This window comes from Heloderma suspectum, chromosome 5, assembly GCF_057233095.1.
Source record: "Heloderma suspectum isolate Gila_16-S chromosome 5, 16-S_ref, whole genome shotgun sequence".
Classification (NCBI taxonomy): domain Eukaryota; kingdom Metazoa; phylum Chordata; class Lepidosauria; order Squamata; family Helodermatidae; genus Heloderma; species Heloderma suspectum.
The window spans coordinates 179,805,900-179,818,646 of record NC_139462.1 but is presented as its reverse complement, the minus strand read 5'-3'; positions in this window follow the sequence as shown (position 1 = coordinate 179,818,646).

Here is a 12,747-nt window from a genome sequence, read left to right as displayed (position 1 = left end):
CATCCTATAAAAGACATTAAAATCATGACTCTAAAATTACAAATATATAGTAAAATACAATAAAATAATCAACCAAATCATTCAATCAGAAAACAAACAGAGCACTTGCCCATGCCTCCAAATGTAGCCTGCACAAATAAGTAGTTCTTTAACTGGCACCTAAATATCAACAGTAGAGCTGTGCCTAAAGGGCCGCTCAAAATTCTCCAGCCTATTTGTGGGAAGAGAAATTGGGGGGATAATCTCCCTGAAGTTCTCCCAGGGAAGGATAAATTCTCCAACAGTTTCTCACAGATAGGGCTCATTATTGGCAGTGGTTGTAGCACAGCTTCTTCTTCTTTTCCCCTAAGGGTTTTTTTGTTTATTGCACTGCTTCTGTAGGTGGCAACAGCATCAACTGTGTTGAGGCTTCTGCTTTTCTGAGGTAGAATTCTGAATTTTTTTTGGTGGAATTTTTGAGCTTACCTAACCACTGTGAGGTGGCAAAGGGTGCTGTGTGTGTTCTCTGTTACACGTCTCTCCATTGCTCTGCAGCCTCCCAGGCCACCTGCACTTCCTGAACTGAAAAAGCCCCATGGGAGGAATTGCCTCATCATGTCTTCCTCATTATGGCTTTAACTGAAGTGTGGGAAGCAGAGGAGGCTGCAGGTTGCCACAGAGATTACTGTTTGATGACAGGACACTCAGCCACCTCATAAGTAAAGTAAGCACAAGAACCTCAAACCCAACCCATGAGAATTTCTCTGAAATTTCTCCTCCTCTGAATTTCTTTTTGAAAGCCATTTCTTTTCTATCAAATTGAATGAGAGTGGTCCAAAAAATGTGGGAGAAATTTCTGGCACAGCTTTAGTCAACAGTGTGGGAAACAGCTGAATCTTTACCAGAAGAGATTTTCATAGCCTGGGTGCCACCATTGAAAAGGTCCTGCCATGTATGGTAGCACCATGTAATACATTTGTATGGACATAATAAAAGCTTCCAAAGGGCTGATGGAGTGATGGATTTATGTTGATGAAAAGTGGTTTTAAATCAGATGATAGAATTTGTTTAATGCCTAAGGTTGTTGTCACAAGTGACATTCATAGCATTGTTGCATATTACAGGAAATTCTGCAAAGTAGCTGTGTGCATCTAGCATATCTTGGTGTTTTTTGTGTTTTTTTTTTGCATATCTGGGTATTTTTGCATCTCCGGGGTAATGAGCAAAGGAGGAAATTATGCATCATTCTTGCAGAGGAGGCCTAAATTACAAATACAAATGGAACTTCTACATTTCAAGCACCTGAAGTAAATCTTTGAACAAGTCCCCTCCCTCATGAACCTCCCATAGTTTTGCTGGTGATAGGCAAAGTTGGTGTTCCCACTCGACAAGACAAAGTTTTTGACCAAGTCTGGACAATCAGCAGGGGAAACAATGGGTTGCTCCCCCTCACCCCTGTGCATGCCAGTCACACGACCAGCATTTCCACATTGCTTAGTTGATTGCCGTGTTGTCCAAACCCAGCATGCGGCAGGGGTGGCTTCTTACCCACCCTACAATCCATGGCTTGCTATATGGGGTTGTGGGATGGGTGAGAAGCCACCCCTGCCACGCCATGTGCTGGGTTTGGACAACACAGCAACCTGCAACGCGACACAGTTAATTAGGGAAACACCAGTCATGCGCCCATACTGCGCTGTTTCCCCTGCTGATTGTCTGAATGCGGGTTCTGTGTAGAAGTTTGTGTTTACATCTGCCTCTCCTGTTACATGCATGCTACGGATAAGTCCTAAAATTAAGATAGAATGACTCTGGTTCAGGTACCAAAGCCAGTATATAGTCTAGTCTCATGTATAAACTTTAAGACCAGGACCCAACTGGGGTCCACATACCCTGGTGTAGAGAAGGCCTGTGATGTGGCATAATTTCTTCCCATTGAGCACAAGAGGGTTATGTGTTCCATGGCCTTACTTGTTAGAAAGAATTGGGTGAGTAAAGGCATAAATAAGGGCAGGCTATGACTAGGTGAGTGTGTGTATGTGGGTGAGAGGAGACATTGGGTTGGAATCAAACTTCAAGCAAACCCATTAAAATCAGTGGGACTTCAGTTACTAACTTAAGTCCCATTGATTTTAATGGGTCCACCCTGGTATGACTAAGGGTTTCTCCACACCAGGGTTTTTATCTTGTAAGTTACCGGGGCTTCTGCTTCCAGATTCTTTGTGGGATTAAGGTCAGCTCCTTACATGGACTGACATGTGTTGTTTTTCCAGGACTTCCTTTGTCTGCAAGTTCTACATGTTTCACTATACAGCCACTAGATGGTGCTGTGGTACAGTGGAACTACGCAATTTCACAAGGCCATTAAAGCAGAATGACTTTTATTACTGCATTATCCCCAATCTTTTAAAAACTGGGATAAAGGTCAGAAAGTATGGGAGACACCCTGGAGGTTGACAGTGTCATGTAAAGGACCTGCAAACATCTGTGAGTGACCAATCATGAGGGTGCAATAAAAGCCTCATGTAGAAATGCTTTACATATGGATCTCAACTCATTTATTTTGTCTAGGAAATCAAATCAGCTGAAGCTGGCCCTGATGCCAGCATGTTCCAGTTGATCAAAAACATTGGCTATATCCCTACATTGGGGAGTCAGTTTCCTATTGCTCCCCGAATTCCCAAAATATGACAATTTTTTAAAGACAGCCACCTACTGCTAACAATTCCATCGTCTGAGCTGTTGACACCCCTTGATTTATATATAATCATATGGCTCAGAGGGATCTCTGTGCAGGCGAAAATAAAGGTTTAATGACTGAATTTCTATATCCTCTTTCTCTGATTGAAAATAATATAAGACAACTGGCTTGGCGGCCAGACAGATTACATAAGCACAAGTTAAGTGGTCGAATAAAAATGAGTGATATCCATCCTTGACTTAAATACAGCACTAAGTAGTGTGCCCTTCAATTCAACATAAAGCAATTTTCTCTTGCTCGGTAACAGCTAGGGGGCATTCCAAATGCAAATAGAATCAGCTTTGCATTTTTAATATTTCATATATACATAATTCACTGCCTCGGTTTAGAAACGTTATTGCTACTTCTTCTGTGCATTTAAATTATTTCCCACCTCTGAACTTTCACATTAACTTTAATGTCAGCTCTTAAAATGTATTTTGTATCAGGCTTGCTTCTGTGTATAGCTTTCTGAAAATTCATGAACTGCGCAAATGCCTACTCGGGCACAAATCGAGTGTACTATTTAACCTGCATCATTCCGCTGAGACAAAAAGTCTCACTTGGAAGGAGTATTTACTAACACTGGCTGTGGTTATGCCGAAGTCATTAAAATCAATAGGCAACAAAAGAGATTCAGTCAGTGTTATAACGCTGCATTTAGGAGCAGTATACTGTTTATGTCACACAACCCCAGGGTGTAATGAACGTTCAGGCTGATCAATATTAGACAATTTTGTTTCATAAACTGCTTTTGTGGTAACCAGAACTCGGGGAGAGAAAGAAAGCATGATGGGATAATAAAGCCTGTCTTTTAGTTAAGGCAAGTTCCGTCTCTAGCAGCAGGGTGATGATGTATATTGGTGCATGAGGGGATCAGAAGACAGGTAGAAGCTGTTTTGAATTCCATTTCTTGTCAGAGATGAGATATAAAACCCAGGTCCTTCTCTTTGGTAGTCATTAACAATCCCAAGGTGTTTTGCATAAGAGAGGAAGTGGGGAGGGCAAGATTTTGCTGCCCCTCCGAGACTACTTTTGCCAGTGTGTCTTGATATTTCCTTGTGTCAAAGGATATGCCTTTCAAGACTGGGGAGAAACAGTGATTTGACCAAAAATTAGTGAAATTGACCCAATAATTCAAGGAGAAATGGTTTCACACAATAGCCCCTCCTCCAACTTCGTTTCTCCAAATTGTTTCGCCGATTTTTCAGCATGTTTGTTTGGGACTAAGTCCCATTGATCTCAATGGGACCTACTTCTGATTAGACATGCATACGATTGCACTGTTGATTCTCTCTGTCTCCCTCCCTAAAATGGCATGGGGTGCCTTTTAAACCTTTGGCCTGCTTTCTAATGAAACACCTTTGGGTTTTTACAAGACATTTTTATTTTAAAAATCAACATGTAAAAACATTTTCCCTAGTAGTTCAGATCTGAAAAACAGGGTTCCGTGGAATGGCACACTGTGACCTTATATTTTTTTAACAAGTCTGCTTCTGTTCTGTCACTGCCCTTCCTTTGGGGAAGTATTTAACACCGCACCTCTAAAATCAAATTGGCTGCCAGAGGAATGATTTGTCCACTCTAAACGTATCTGTGTTTTCTGTAGCTATTCAACTTCTGCCCACTATAATGCCAGTCTCCAGTGAATGGCAATATGGAGGCAGCCATCTTGAATTTCCTTACTATTCAAAAAACACCTCAGAACAGGGCTTTATGGGAAAAACAACTTGGTAGCCACTTTGATTCCTTCTCTCAGAAAATGATTTGCCTCACCTCCAAAATATAGCTGAAAATAGTTAATTTTGAGGTGGATGAAACGGCTGAGAAATGGTCCTTATCAATTCAGTACAGATTCAGTACACATCATGTGCTCTTAGACATAGGAGCTGCTGTCTCCTTCCCTCTGTGTAGCAGTCCCTGTCATACAGAGAGGATGCATGTCCAAACCATGATATCACACTTCATTACTTAATCAGTGGTGTAACTAGAAAAAACTAAATTCTTGCAAGTGCTGTTTCTTCTGGCCCTTCTCCTTTAACCATGACTATTTAGCATCATCTGTTTTTGTCTTGAACAATGCCTCCACTTGAACAAAGCAGATATAAAGACAGAAAGGCCAATACTATAATCCATAGAGTAACATTTTCCTGTAACGCATGAATAGGGACTAAAACCAGCTCCAGTATTTTTAGTTCTTTAGGCATTAACATCATTTCAGTTATTGCATCCAGGCCCGGAGTGCAAAGCAAAAAGGAAGGAAAAGAAAAGGAAGTCATGTATTTTTGTAAAGCACAGTATGGTTTTATTGACACAGATTTCCAAGTGAGCCTCTGAGAAAACAAAAATAGATCATGTGCCATATGTTATTAGCCACTTTAGTTGCATATTGCAATTTTAAAAGGTTTTAACTTCCGAGACAATGGGTAGTTTTATGAAAATGGAAACCATAGAAATAAATCATCCTTTGGTAATGAAAAGAAAGAGAATGCTATAATTTCGATTTGTCAAGGTATAATGATGTCACCATCCATTTATCCTGTGCACTTAAAGGTTGAAGCCATTCAACAAATCTCTCCTGAGCCGCTTACGCTGGTTGCTCTAATGGTGGCTACAGCAAAGTATTCTGATTAGTTCACACATCATTCATCAATTAGAACAGAAAGTAAAAGTTGTTTCTTCTTCCCTCAGTCCTCCATTTTTTAAAATCACCTTTAATAATTGAAGAATGCAATAACTGAGGAATAAACAAGGCAAGGAACACATCCATCGTCAAAAAAATCTCTTTGAAGGATTCTCCTTTGGGCTGCAGGGAAATGAAGGGCAATGGAAGGCTGTTGAATCTTTGCTGAATTATGTCCAGCTGTGGTGCCATGTGAAGAGCCACCATGTGCTTGCAGCCCTGACATGGCCTTCTGAGTTCAAGCTGGAACACAACATTTTGGCCAACAGCTGGCCACTGTGTGAACAGAATGCTGAACTAGATGGACCTGGATCTGATCCAGCATGGCTCTTCTTATGGTAGAGCTTCCCAGCCTCTGCTCTTTCCCTGCCCCCACCAGGCGAAGGGGCATCAAAGGTAGACATGGTTGGACACCTGCCAAGAGCCCACAGTCGTCCAACATAGGCCCATTGTCGAGAGTCCCCTGGATGTGCTTCTTCCCCATTACAATCTGCTTGTTCACCTGCCTCTCACTCTGGCCCAGACAGCAGCTGGGCTGGGAAGGAGGAGGAGTGTGTCACTGCCAAAATGCTCACAGGCTCTCTGCCTGTCAAGCAAGCAAGTGGTAGCGATGATGAGAAAGCAGATGAGGAGCAAAAGCTACTGGGGAACAGCAGCAAAGTTAAGGTAGACTTACCGAGAGAGAGGGCCATTAAGGGTGTTTTGCCCAGGGGCCCTCAAAAACCTGGAGCCAGTCCTGCTGGCATCAGGTTAGAGGAAGTGTGTGGTGTTGCTCTTAACTTGGTTCTCATAGCGAATACACAACAACAATACCATTCTGTACATAGTGGTACTTACATTTTGATACTCTTACAAGGCACCCAGGGGTTACAAATACAACCTCTGCTTCTTCATAGGATTAAGAACTGACTTGAAAAGAACAGTTTGGCTGGCTTTTTGCTTTGGGGTCAGTTAGGTCTCTCTCTCTCCCCTTCCCCAACACACACATATTTGTTTTTTTAATAGCACAGATGAATAGACAGCTTCTCCATTGGTCTCTACCGCTATACCCATGAAAAACTGCTGAGCTGTGACCCTTGGCTCCACTCCTGGACCCATACTTTGGTCTCTGCCCTCAGATTCCACTGAGGCACTGGAATTTTTTATTTCAAGGGATGGCGACCTCAGCATGTCATCACTGATGATGGCATATTTGTGGAATAAAGCTGAGTCATTACAAGTGACGTAGAGATGCATGAAGCTGATAAGTAGGTTTCTAATGAGATGAGGGGGGTTGTGTTGGAGAGATTGTTCTCTTTTTGGGAAGAAGCTGCCCTGGGACCTTGCTTGAAAGAATATCTAAAGCCTTTTTTCTACCCCACCCTGCAAAATTATTTGACCCAGTTCTTGTACACCCCCAAACTTTCTACTGGAAGTATTCTTTATATCTCTAAATGAAAAGCACTGTGCTACTTTGCGTTGTCCATCTGTTCCCTTGTTTAACTTATGTTGCTCTGTGAAGCACCAGGTGCATGGTTGACATCTATAATATAGTAATGATTTGTATAAGTTCCTTCACTATAGATGAATAGATTGAATTGAATGAACATTCTTAAAACATCTATAAAGAATACCCCTGTTCTGACTGTGGATATGTGGCACTTTTCACTCCTTGAAAATTGCCAAAGACAATGGTGACAGAGCACACGTGCAATGCAGAGCAGAACTATGGCTGCATTAGGCAGAATGATATGTAACATGGTTTGATTATGAATTATATCTTTGAAGCACAACATTTATCATTTACCAATCTGTAAGGTTCTAGGTGATCTGTAATTTTATTACGCACCATTTATTAAGTGGCTTTGATTAGAAGATGGAAAGTAAAAAAAGATAATGGTATACTCTAGAGTTTAGCACACTGTATCCCTGGACCCCATCTACGGTACTGTTGTTGACTGATTGTATAATATTTGGTAGAGTTCTCAGCCATTGAGCATCTTGATGATGCACCTATCTAAACAATAATTATAATGATTTCATGCAGGGCTGGTGTCCAGGGGAAGCATGGTTAGGTACCTGCTGAGGGCCCACACCCCAGCGGGGGACCCTGACAAGAGCTCCTTGAACTCGGTCCTCCTCTTCACCACTACGACCAACTTGTTTGCTCTTCTTTCACTCTGGCCCAGACGATGGAGGTGGTGAGAAGAAGGAGCAGTAGATGCCACTGCCAGCTTGGCTCTCTGCCTGTCAAGCAAGCAAATGGCAGCAACAATGAGAAAGAGGATGGTGACAATGGTGGTGAGAAGAAAACTTAACTGAGGGAGGGGGCCCATTCAGGGTGTCTTGTCCAGGGGCCCTCCAAAACCTGGAACTGGCATTTCTTTTTACACAAGGCAATTACCTTCTCAAAGTGATCTGCTAATTTCCATCAACTATAGTTTCCCAACACAAATTATGTTTGTTTTGCAAATTGTAGGGCATAATTCTGGATGGATTTGGGAGTTCCAGCCCCTTGGAATTGGGGCTAAATTTTCTGGTACTTGATAACAAGCCAGTGACATCTGGCGAGGGAGATTTTAAAGAAAAGATGCCAAGAGCACTGATGTTGCAATAATAATGAAAAAGAATCACTCAGTGATGCAACCCACCTAGCACTGCTACTCTGTAGCTTCCATTTATTTTAAATGAGCTTGTGTAGGAATTTCATGTAAACTCCTTTGAAATCAATGGAAGTTGTGCATCAATGCTTACTCAAGGTCTCCCCTACCCCATTCCTATTGATTTCCCTGCAAAAGCCAGCTCCTGTTCTGCTGCCAGTAACATCTACATTTTCTCTTTGACACCCTACTACCCCATCCCCTTCCATATACACAGAAGGGATCACATCTGTCAAATCTCAGATGGGTAGGAAAAAGGGTCCCATTTTATAAGCAATTTTAAAAGGCACGTTGGACAGGCAGCTAAAGTCCTATGCAAATAGGTGCAGTGAAGATGCACCAGATGGTCAGAGTTGGGAAAGGTAGGTACCAGGCAAAGGAAGCAGAGTTTGCAAGGGCACCAAGAAGAGGTCAGGGAGGGCAATCAGGGTGGCCACTTATGAATCACCAAAAGAGAGGAAATGGCTCACCAAAAAAGGCAGCAAAGGAGGGCACCAATGTGCATAAAATTGGCATACGCTAATTTATATGTATAATTGCACATTTAGCAATGATTATTATAATTTACCCCTTCATGGATCACTGCCTTGTTGTGGCGAAGGAGCTTGCGTAACTCAGTGAAGCCATAAGCTATGCCGTGCAGGGCCACCCAAGACGGACAGGTCATGGCAGAGAGTTCTGACAAAATGTGGTCCACTGGAGAAGGAAATGGCAACCCACTCCAGTATTCTTGCCAAGAAAACCCCATGGAACGGGGGGAGGACAGGAAGGCCTGGCGTGCTATGGTCCATGGGGTCACGAAGAGTCTTAACAACTGAACAACAACAATTATAATTTAAATAGAAATACAGTACATCTCAACATCGTGTAGAAGACTGTAACCATTTTGTGGCTTGCTCAGTCTGCTGCCCAAGTGCTGACGGGCAACCTGAAGAGCCCTGTTGCTCTCCTTCCTTATGGTTCTTTTCCTTTAAACTAGGCTTGGGCAGGACAGCCCTTCAAACACAGGACACCTTTGAAATGGAGGGAAGTCCTTTAGCGGCCCTTCAAATACAGCATGGTCATCAGTAAAAGAGGACACATGGCTTCTCTAGGCTGCTGGCAGGCTTTGAGCAGCAGACTTTGGCAGGGTGGAGGAGCAATCAAGTGGACAGAAAAGGGAGACACAGACAAAAGCAGCGACAGATTCTGCCATGGCAGAGAAGTGACGATGCGGTGGGCAGAGCTGGGTGGCAGTGCAAGGGTGTGTGTGTATGGATGGATGTGCAACCAAACACTACCCAAAGTGCCTCAAAATGATTATTCCTGGTATAAACACAGGTGAAGTGTTCGTGGGTGTGTGTGGACAGGACAGTCCAAAACCCAGCCATAATATTTGATAAGCACCCTCCCAAAGATAGGTTTGCTGCCTCCCAATCCAAATGGATTGAGAATTCTATTTAAGGCAGAAATACGAATTTAGAAGTGGGAAGGTAGGGCTGAGACGTGGTGTGGCCTCAGGACTTCTAAGTTACATTGCTTTCAGCACAAAGAGACTGAGATGGAATAAATCTTCAAGACAGAAATAACTCTGACCCTTCTAGGACATGTGGCCCCAGTATTTTTAAAATGCTGCCCCTGTTCAACACCCCACAAACAAGAATAACTTTCATCATTCAAGGTAGAGTAAAGGGTGTAAATGAAGAGGGGGCAGACATGTGGCTTGTGTTTCAAATGGAACCCCCAAACACACTGAGAAAAATCTCAAATCAGACTAATCAGGAAAACTGGTGGGATGTGTTTGTGACACACACATGTAGCCTGTATTTCAAAGAATGGAACACCCAAACACATGGAGAACAAAAATGACATCAGACTAAACTGTAATGATAGAAAATAAAAATGCTAGCAGAGCTGTGCTTTGCACATGAAGGCAAGCCCAAGCAAATATGAGGCTCTGTGTTCTGTCTTTCCAAACAGCAAACTAAACAGAATAAGGAACCATACCTATTTCCTTCCACACCACTTCCCTAACCACTGTGTGACTGGAGGATTCTGAGTGGAAAGAACATCTATCAAAGAGATGGTTGGATGGGCACTTTGGCTAAAATGTTGAAGACTGGAGAATTACAGTGTCAATCAATTTCCCCTGCTTCTCATTCAGGAGTGGTTTGACCCATGGCAAATGATGAGTGGAAGTAAAGGGTGTCATTCATTTTGTTTTCCAATTCATCCCAAAACGAATCTACACTCTGAAAAGTAATGCCTTCACAAAACTAAAGGGTCTAGTGTGGAAGGAAAGCTAGGATATCAAATGTGAAACAACTGCTTGGGGCCTAATGCTGCAGGACCACAGGCATATCGTCACTAAAGAAAAAGACCAACCCCATAAAAATATGAAGGTACAACTTTCATTAGGTGGCAATCCCATGATTCCTGGGATGGCATCTCAGTGGCCATGGGATAGATCAGATATCCCCCCACCCTGAAGTTGGAGACATTGCTCTGACCTTGGAGGGAGATATCTGATCTTGGATCTCCCCCTCCATGCCCCTGTGGGAAGATCCGCAGATCTTGCCACCCCAATGTTGGAGCTCCAATGTCAGGAGAGGATTGGGGGCATGGTGAGGGTGGAGCAGGAGAGGCTCTGGATACAGAATATCTAAAGCCATCCTTTTGCTTGTTGTTCAGTTGTTAAGTCATGTGCGACTCTTCGTGACCCCATGGACCATAGAACGCCAGGCCTTCCTGTCCTCCGCTCTCTCCCGGAGTGCGCTCAAGTTCATATTCATTGCATTGGTGATGCTATCTAGCCATCTCATCCCCAGTCCAGGGGACTCGTAAGAGTCTTCTCCAGCACCACAGTTCAAAAGCATCAATTCTTCGGCGCTCAGCCTTCCTTATAGTCCAGCTCTCACAGCCATACGTTACTACTGGGAAAGCCATAACTTTGATTATACGAACCTTTGTCAGCAAGGTGATGTCTCTGCTTCTTACTATGCTATCTAGGTTTGCCATAGCTTTCCTCCCAAGGAGCAAGCGTCTTTTAATTTCATGGCTACAGTCACCGTCTGCGGTGATCTTGGAGCCCAAGAAAATAAAATTTGTCACTGCTTCCATTTCTTCCCCTTCTATATGCCAGGAAGTGATGGGGCCAGATGCCATGATCTGAGTTTTTTTAATGTTGAGTTTCAAACCAGCTTTTGCACTCTCCACTTTCACCCTCAACAAGAGGCTCTTGAGATCCTCTTCGCTTTCTGCCATTAGGGTGGTATCGTCTGTGTATCTGAGGTTGTTGATAATTCTCCCGGCAATCTTAATTCCGACCTATGATTCATCCAGCCCAGCGTTTCTCATGATGTACTCTGTATATAAGTTAAATAAGCAGGGCGACAATATACAGCCTTGTCGTACTCCTTTCCCAATTTTGAACCAATCGGTTGTTCCATATCTGGTTCTTACTGTTGCTTCTTGACCCTCGTACAGGTTTCTCAGGAGACAGGTAAGGTGCTCTGGTACTCCCATCTCTTTCAGAATTTGCCACAGTTTGTTGTGATCCACACAATCAAAGGCTTTAGCGTAGTCAATGAAGCAGAAATAGACGTTTTTCTGGAATTCTCTTGCTTTCTCCATGATCCAGCGAATGCTGGTGATTTGATTTCTAGTTCCTCTGCCTCTTCGAAACACAAGAGAATGTTTAGACAATCCAAGGAGCTGATCTAAATGTTTCTCTCCCATTGCTCACTATGGAAGGGAATTAGGGTTTAAAACAAAACAAAAGAGGAAGGAAGGAAGGAGTGGTAAACACTGCTCCTCTCTTCCTTCTGCCCTGCTGGCAGAAGACATGAAGAATGTGGAAGGTATGTGGAATGGGGAAGAAGGCTCTTATGTGTGGAGCCTTCTTCCCCATTCCACATGCTAGGCTTGATGGTTATGTGCTCCCTCCAATACGAGAGGCAGTGAGCCTATGTACACCAGTTGCTGGGGAACTTGGGTGGGTGATGTTGCACTCATGTCCTGCTTGTGGTTTCCTGGTCGACAGCTGGTTGGCCACTGTGTAAACAGAATGCTGGACCAGATGGAAGCCTGGTCTGATCCAGAGTGGCTCTTCTTATGTTCTGATGGCATGGAATGTGCTATGGGTATGTGCTATGGGGAAGACACCATCTTGTCCCTTGTCTCAGGCAACAAAATGCCTTGGGCTGTCCCTGAATCTAGTCCAACCATCCAGCAGGAATTATGAATAAGGATGTAATCCTACTGACTGTGCCCTCGATGATGGTAAGCCCCCAAACTTGGAGGCTTCCAATCATCCAGTGTAGGGTGGGCAGAGCGGCAAAGGCAAACTCTGCCTTCTCATCCTCCTGCCCTGCATATTTTGCTAGATGGGCTTCTTAGCTTGTCTAGTGAGGGTGCTTCAGAGGGGGAGGAAAGGAGGCTGGGATCTGTATCCCAGCCTGTCCAGTCTCTTCCCCTCCTCCCCCCGTTTTCCCCCCCTCCGAGGTTGCTTTCTCTGGTCAAAGATGGAAGAAGAGGGAGCACTGTAAAAATGTAAAAGTATAAACAACAACAACCTCCTCCAATCCTGTAAAATGGAGAAGCGTTGTTAGAAATGTGTTGTCTTAATCTGTGAATCATAAGGTCAAGGTGTTAGATTCCACTTGGAATTCTCATTGTTCTTATTAGCCTAAAATGAGTTTGTTAGGTTATTGTCTTATCCTAGTCAC